This window comes from Gopherus evgoodei, chromosome 1, assembly GCF_007399415.2.
Source record: "Gopherus evgoodei ecotype Sinaloan lineage chromosome 1, rGopEvg1_v1.p, whole genome shotgun sequence".
NCBI classification, from domain to species: domain Eukaryota; kingdom Metazoa; phylum Chordata; order Testudines; family Testudinidae; genus Gopherus; species Gopherus evgoodei.
The window spans coordinates 115200521-115207677 of record NC_044322.1 but is presented as its reverse complement, the minus strand read 5'-3'; the positions used below and the strand labels follow the sequence as shown (position 1 = coordinate 115207677).

The following is a 7157-nucleotide window of genomic DNA, read 5'->3' as shown; positions in this document are numbered from 1 at the left end:
CACTTATGTACCTTTTAGTTTTCAGCATGTGTCTAGGCCCAATGAATGGATCTAAGTTAAGCACTCAGGTGAATGTTTGTAGGATCAAGGCCTATTTTTGCAAGCAGGCCTATTGAAAAAAGTTGGACTATTGTAGAGTATTACTTAACGTGAGTACAAATGACAGAATTGAGTCCAAAGTGGACAAAACTGTAGGAGTGCCTCCAAACTCAGGGCTGCCCGCGGGGGGGGGGGGGGGCAAGTGGGGCAATTTGCCGGCCCCCACGAAAATATGGTATTCTATAGTATTGCAACTTTTTTTATGGAAGGCGCCCCCAAAATTGCTTTGCCCCAGGCTCCCTGAATCCTCTGGGCAGCCCTGAGTTTTTCACTATCACCATAAAGCAGGTCAGATACCATTAACCACTTTTGCCCTCTCCAGTATCCATACACCTCTAAGAAGCCACAAACAAATACAATGAAGGAAAGGGCAGCTTGCACCTCCCCTATCCTGGAGCTGTTGGGGGTCACTTCAGCATTCACTGCTCAGATTTGCTGATTAAGTTCTACTGAGCAAGTTTTAGGGTCTGTCTATATGTAGTGCACTGCAGCGGTAATATAGCTGCACCGCTGCAGTTCATCTGATGAAGATGCTCTATGCCAATGGGAGAGAGCTCTCCCCAGGGGTGGCTCCAGGCACCAGCGCAGCAAGCGCATGCCTGGGGCGGCAAGCCGGAGGGGAGGCATGCCGGTCGTCATGAGGGCGGCAGTCAAGGAGCCTTCAGCGGCATTTCTGCAGAAGGTCCGCCGGTCCCACAGCTTCAGCGGCAATTCGGCAGTGGGTATGTCGAACGCGCAGGACCGTTAGATCACCTGCAGAACCGCTGCTGAATCAGCGTGACCAGCAGACCTCCTGCAGAAACATCGCCAAATGCTCCCTGACTGCCGTGCTTGGGGGAGAAAAAAACATAGAGCCGGCCCGGCTCTCCCGTCAGCATAAAAAAAGCATCTCTGTGAGGAGCATAAGCTCTCTTGCGGACATAGTGCTGTGCACACGAGTGCTCATGTCAGTGTAACTTATGTTGCTCAGGGGGGTGGTTTATTCACACCCCTGAGTGACATAAGTTATGCTGACATAGGTTGTAGTGTAGACATAGCCTTACTGAAGGCTGCCTTAGCTAGAGCTCCAGCGGTTAAGATCTTCCTGTGGGCCATGGCACTACCAGAGAATAGCTGGGGCACAGAAATGCCCTGCCTGCAGAAAGCATAGAGGTGGCTAAACTGGTTCTATGGCTGGTTGAGAGACCCCATATGCCAGGGGTACTCCTAAGAGTGGAGGGCCATTGTGCCTATTTTACAGACACTTTAATACAGTTTAAAGGAGCCACAACACAACTCTCTGTCATTTGTGCACCATATACATGAAGAACTGCAACTTTTCAAGAGCAGGCATTTCAATGGAAATAATGTTTTGGGGACTACTAAAATCAATGGCCTCACATCTCATTATGCGTTAGGAAGTAGCTTAACTGATATTGCCATTGAACACTATAATTGCATCTACTTCCTCTAACTGTGTAGCTGTGCAGAATTCCAGCTGTAAATGTGTTCTTAGGAAAAAATGCACATTTGTCTATGTTCAGCTTTCTAGTTTGTACATCTCTCTAAACCCAGCCAATATGCTTTTTCATAACTGACATAGAAAGGTCAGTTCTTACTTACATGCTTTTTGAGAAGATCAAAGTGTATGCATGTGTAACTCAGATTGTTAGGGAAAATTTGGCTCTGATAGTCATTTCATGCTACCCAGTGGTTTCAGTGAAGCATCATGGATCTTTAACTCAGGACTGAATTTAGTCGTTAGTATGTTAATGTGTAAATCCAGGCCTCTCCTCTACAACTGCCAAGGGCGTCTGTGCTGTGGAATCATTCTGCTGTTCAAGACAAGCTGGATGTGAGCAAGAAACTGTCTGTGCAACAGCATGAAGGGAGTGGGAGGGGACAGAGCATGGGCAGTCTGAGAACAGGGTGAGGCCAGGAGAACTGGATCTGACTGGGGATGCAGTGTGAGTGCCTCTCATAGGCAATGTCACTAACTGGGCTGACGTAGATTCATGGAGTAATGCCAAAGTTACACTGTGGCCTGAGAGGGAAATTTCTCCCCACCTGTCCACTGTGCATCTCTCAAAATCACTCAGGCCGGAGTGGAGTCTGGATTTTTAGCTACAGTTTTTTAGCTAGATCCCTAAATTAATTTACCATTAATTACCATTACCATTAATTACAATTACTAATTATCATTAATTTACCATTCAACAAAAAAGGGAGGATTTTGTTCCATAAACACGGTCTTTGTTTTCCTGACCACTTATTAATTGACACTGAAACTTTTATAATGGGAAAAAAAATAGAAATAATTCCACCTGATTATGATGCCACTAAGAAATAAACTAATCTGAATAAGGAGTACTAGAAAAGAAATCCCCAGTGTGCACAGGAAGCATAGAACTCTTGGCTAAAATTCAGTGTCACCCAGTATTTGTATTTTACTAATATATTTGTTTAATTAACAATCAGAAACATACCCAGGCAGCAGACATAGATGATACACCTGCATTTGATGACAATGAGCAGCAAGACTCACCACAGAAGCACATTTTTGGAAAAATCCTCTCTCTTCCTACTGGTTTTATGCCACATTCTCTTGAATACAATAGAGACAGGCTATTATAGTCAGCCCTAATTTTCTCAGAAGGGATAGCTCTTAAAGAAGAAGTACAGACTTTTTTTTACATTGCATCATAGAAGTGGACACACACTTAACCATAAGCATGTCAAGGATGGATGAACCAATTCAGCTAAAACAAAAACATTCTTTCCTTGATCACCACCACCACTAAAATTTGAATCAAAGCCTAAACTTAAACCCTAATCTAACTTTTATTGGGATTGGAAAAACAGAGATTAACTTCCCTTCACTCACTCGCTATTTTTATTTTCTGTACCTCTGTATTTAATAATTTCACTCAAGATGAAGACTGAAGACAGCAGGACTACATAGGCTGGTTTTGCAATATTTCTGTCCCAAATGTATGCTAAACATCTTGCATGATAGCCTATTCTCATCATGCTTATAGCATAGTTTTTCCAGTACAAGCAGTGTGGACAGTTCAGACAAGGTTCAGATATGCATCCGAACATATGGGTGTGCATCTAGACTGAACCTCCTTTCAAGCTTCAGCCAGCTCTACTCAGTTGGGGAAGTATAACAACATCATTCATTTTTAATAAACTGTTAGAAGAATGTTCAGGCTTCAGAGTAAAACCCTGCAACACCAGGAAATACCAGAGTTACAGATGACCCCCAGCACAACTTGAGCTCGCTCTCTCCTGAGTGTGCATTCCAAAACAGTCTTAGAGTGCTGCTGGACCTGATAGGCACTGCCCTGTGTAAAGGGCTTTGCACAGCTTTATTTCCCCCAGGAGAGCACAGAAGGCATTGTGTAGGCAAACCTATTATTTTTACGGATGCTACTCTGAAACACTGTTCTACAAGGAGAGCATATCTCCACTACAGCCTTTAAAGAGGTGCAGCATGCCCTTGCTTGCATGCATGTGCAGGGATGAGGTACTTAACCCTATCTCCTCTTTTCCCCTCTCTTTTGGGGTAGCTAGTGCCTCGGAGCTCTAGAAGGGAGCAGTTGTCCCTGCTGTTAGGGACAGTTGTTCCCAGCCACTGAATGAGAGCAGTGAAGACTTTTCATGCCCTCCCCTACACTTGTGTAAACATGCAGTGGCCAGATACAATCTACCCTTTAAGTTTGGAAATTTAAAAAAAAAAAAAAAAAAAAGCTGCTTGTTGCTATGAGGCTAAATATTTGCTGAGTGCATAGGGTGCAATAGTAGCAGCATTCAGTACTAACCATAGCTATAGTCCCTCCCTTTTAATTCTTTATCACTTTTTCCTTGGGCCTGAAGCAAAAAGATTTTCTAACACAGTGGAACCCTGCTCCTCAACACATAGACAATAGAGTCTGCACCTCAGACAGGGGACAGAAAGAAAAATCTTCTACAGATCCTGATGTGGGAGTTCCAACAGATTAAACAGATTAAAACAGACCTGTCAGACATCAAAATTATGGGGTTGCAAGGGACGTCAGTCAGAGGAGGATTCAGCCCACTGAACACAGACAGGACAAAACAAAAACCCCATACAATTCAGGCCAACAGACCCCAGTTTTCGGGAAAACAAAATCCTCAAACTAGATTTTTCCTGACAGCATTTACTTCTCTTGTTCTGATTAAAATGAAAAATATCACATTCACCACTTTACCTTAATGAACATGATCAGTATATGACCCCATGGACAAACTCACTATAACATCTGGGACTTTAAAATGACAGGCCAGGACCTCAACTGGGGTAAATCAGCATAGCTTTGTTGACTTCAAGAGAGCAGCATGGATTTACACCATCTGAGGATCTGTCCTCATATGCTGTATCTTTTGAACATCTCTGTTCCCATTTTTTCAGTCTGCATCGAGTTTAAGGTGACTTTTCATTTCCAGCATATGGGGCTGAATGATTAGGGCTATCTGAATTTATTTTAAATCGCACCATATTTAATGGGAAAATAAAGTTATGGTTTGGTTCACTCCTGGTTCTGATTATTGATCTGAATGAGTAAATTAATGTTTATTTAATAGCTATATTTGTGTACTAAAGAGACAGTTTTGGATAGAAAGCACATTTCTATCTGAAAATTGTTTCCCTGCTGCTATTACAAGTAACACCTAACATTAGTCTAACTAAAAGAGATTGGCAAAAAGAAATTATTTTTATCTTCTTCATTTTCTTTACTTTGTGCATTTCACAGCACTTTGCACATAGTCAGTTTCACTGCTTCTCACCTATAATCACTTAAATGAGACTCTCTCCTTGTTGTTTGTGTGAATCTGTCACACAGCAGCTAGGGATACAAAAACATTTTTTAAAATAAAAACATGTGGTACTGAATCCACAAAAACTGGCAGATTGCGAGGCAGGTACTTAAAACTACTCTCAATCTTTTTTTGTTTTTTAAACTAAGCAGATTTCAAGTTGATGATGTCCCTTTAATATAAATAATGAGCTAATGAAATAAGTATGAAATTGCAAGAATCATAAAAAGAATTTTACCATCTGTGTCACCCTCAGCCTAACAATGAAATCATTTCAGAGCCAAAATACCAGAGTGTGCTTCCAGCACAAGTTATACAAGAGTATAAGTGATTAGATTGTAGAACAAGATAATGTCTGTGTTCAAATGAGGAAAGAATACCTGGGTTCAAATTTGGCTTAGATCACAAAGGCAAGGAATAGCATATGTCATTTTAAACTAGTCTCAGTAAACATTTTTCCACATCACAAAACCATCCCACATTTTCGTGCAGGAAACAATCTCTACAAAAATAAAATTCAAGAATAAAAGTAAAAAGTTTTTGAGGTCAGAAATGGGGTATGATCCAACAGTTCTTAGATAAATTCTGTAGCTCTTAATTCCGTAAACCTCAAAGAGAGTTTTGTCTGAATAAGGAACACAGAATTTAACCTCATGGTTGGAAGACTGGATTTAAGCATAGATGCATCAAGAGAAGTTTATCTTCTTCCTTCTTACTATAAAGAATCATAACCAGAATCCAAGCTTCTCCCCCTCTTTCGGAATGGGATCCCAAAGCACAGGATTCTCTGGGCATGATGTGGCAGTATATGAGTTGCAATACAGTGTTGTCAGACCATACTCATCTGTCTGCAGAACCTGAACTCACAAAAATTCAGGGGCCAGATCCTCAGCTGGTACAAATCAGCATCCTGCAGCTCCACTGAAATTAATAGAGGTCTGCTGATTTATACCACCAGAGAATCTGACAGCAGGTGCTTTTCATCAATTCTGTTACAATGGAGATTGGTTTAAATGCCCACTCCTCAGTACACAGTACAGGACCTCAATATAAGCCATATTTTACAGTGGCTTTGCTCACCGATCTTTTCAGTGGAGTAGTTCTGCACCCAGAGAAGCTCTGAACAGAGATCTAGCAATCTCTTCACAAATACTGAAAGTTAAAAAAAAAAAACTTTTCTTAGAGATTGACGATGATGCTCACACACAAGGGATCCCATCACAAAGGATGCTGAAGCGTTACTTGGAGACACAGAGCTTTTGAAATCCATATAGACAAGGCTGGAGAACACTGTTGCAGCCTATAAAAAAACAATAGATAATTAGGGTCCATTCAGAAGTATAACTTATAAAAGTCAGTTGTGCAGTCTAAAAGTCATGCTCAAATGGAATTAATTGCCATTTCCACAGTGAGGCCGCATTAAAATTTCTCCTTGTGGCAAAGGTTTCCCCTTATATTTTGCTTAAAAGAACATTAAGATATGAAAAGTTAAAGTCCTTAATAAACATCCTGAAGTGTGGGATGCTGTATTCATATAAGAAAGGCATGAGCCAACTGTGAGAGACATTCAGATGCAATCAAAGAGGATCTGAGCTTAACTGAGCTCTCACATGACAGTTCAGATCATTTCAGATCCCTTCCAATGGAGATAAAATAGCATCAAAAGCAGAGAGACTTTTTTCTTTCTTCCAAGGATGAAAACACAACATCATTAGTCAAATTTACTCTGAACTTCCGCCTCCTCATGTTGATTTGTACGCAGGTTGAGTAAACATATCTTTCCATCATGGTAAATAAATGTAAAAGCCTATCAGTAACTTAATTGCTTAACGAATGATGCAGTGTAGGGTGTAACGTGTTTTTTTACTACAGCACCAAAGATAAGGATCTCTCAGAAACTCTTGTTATATATCTTGGCAGTAAAAATCTGTTCCTAGTTTAAACCTTACTTATAAAATTTCAACTCAGGATAATTTTATTTTTCAGTTTTTGAAAAAAAATCACCTTGGATAATTTTTAAGATGTACAAAAATATAATTGAGAAGACTTTCTCTTGCACTGTGCATCACAGAGAAATGAAATTTGACAAAATCGATGAGTCCATAATAAGAGTGGATTGTATTTGGTGCATTAAAAACACCCTAAAATAAAAATGGCAAAGATACTGAGAATGAAAAATATCACAGTGATTTTTAGCCTGCAGATATCAGATGAAATTCTAATCTCCCATGCATGGC

At 40.6% G+C, this 7157-nt stretch overlaps 1 long non-coding RNA gene across 1 annotated transcript in view; it reads right to left on the bottom strand.

Annotated features, from left to right (window-relative positions):
• Window positions 1–298: 298 nt before the first annotated feature.
• LOC115654929 overlaps window positions 299–7157 on the bottom strand; it is a 22777-nt gene continuing 15918 nt past the window's right edge. The window contains exon 3 of the long non-coding RNA XR_004001302.1: window positions 299–6220. This is a non-coding gene — a long non-coding RNA (uncharacterized LOC115654929). The remainder of the gene's footprint in view (window positions 6221–7157) is intronic.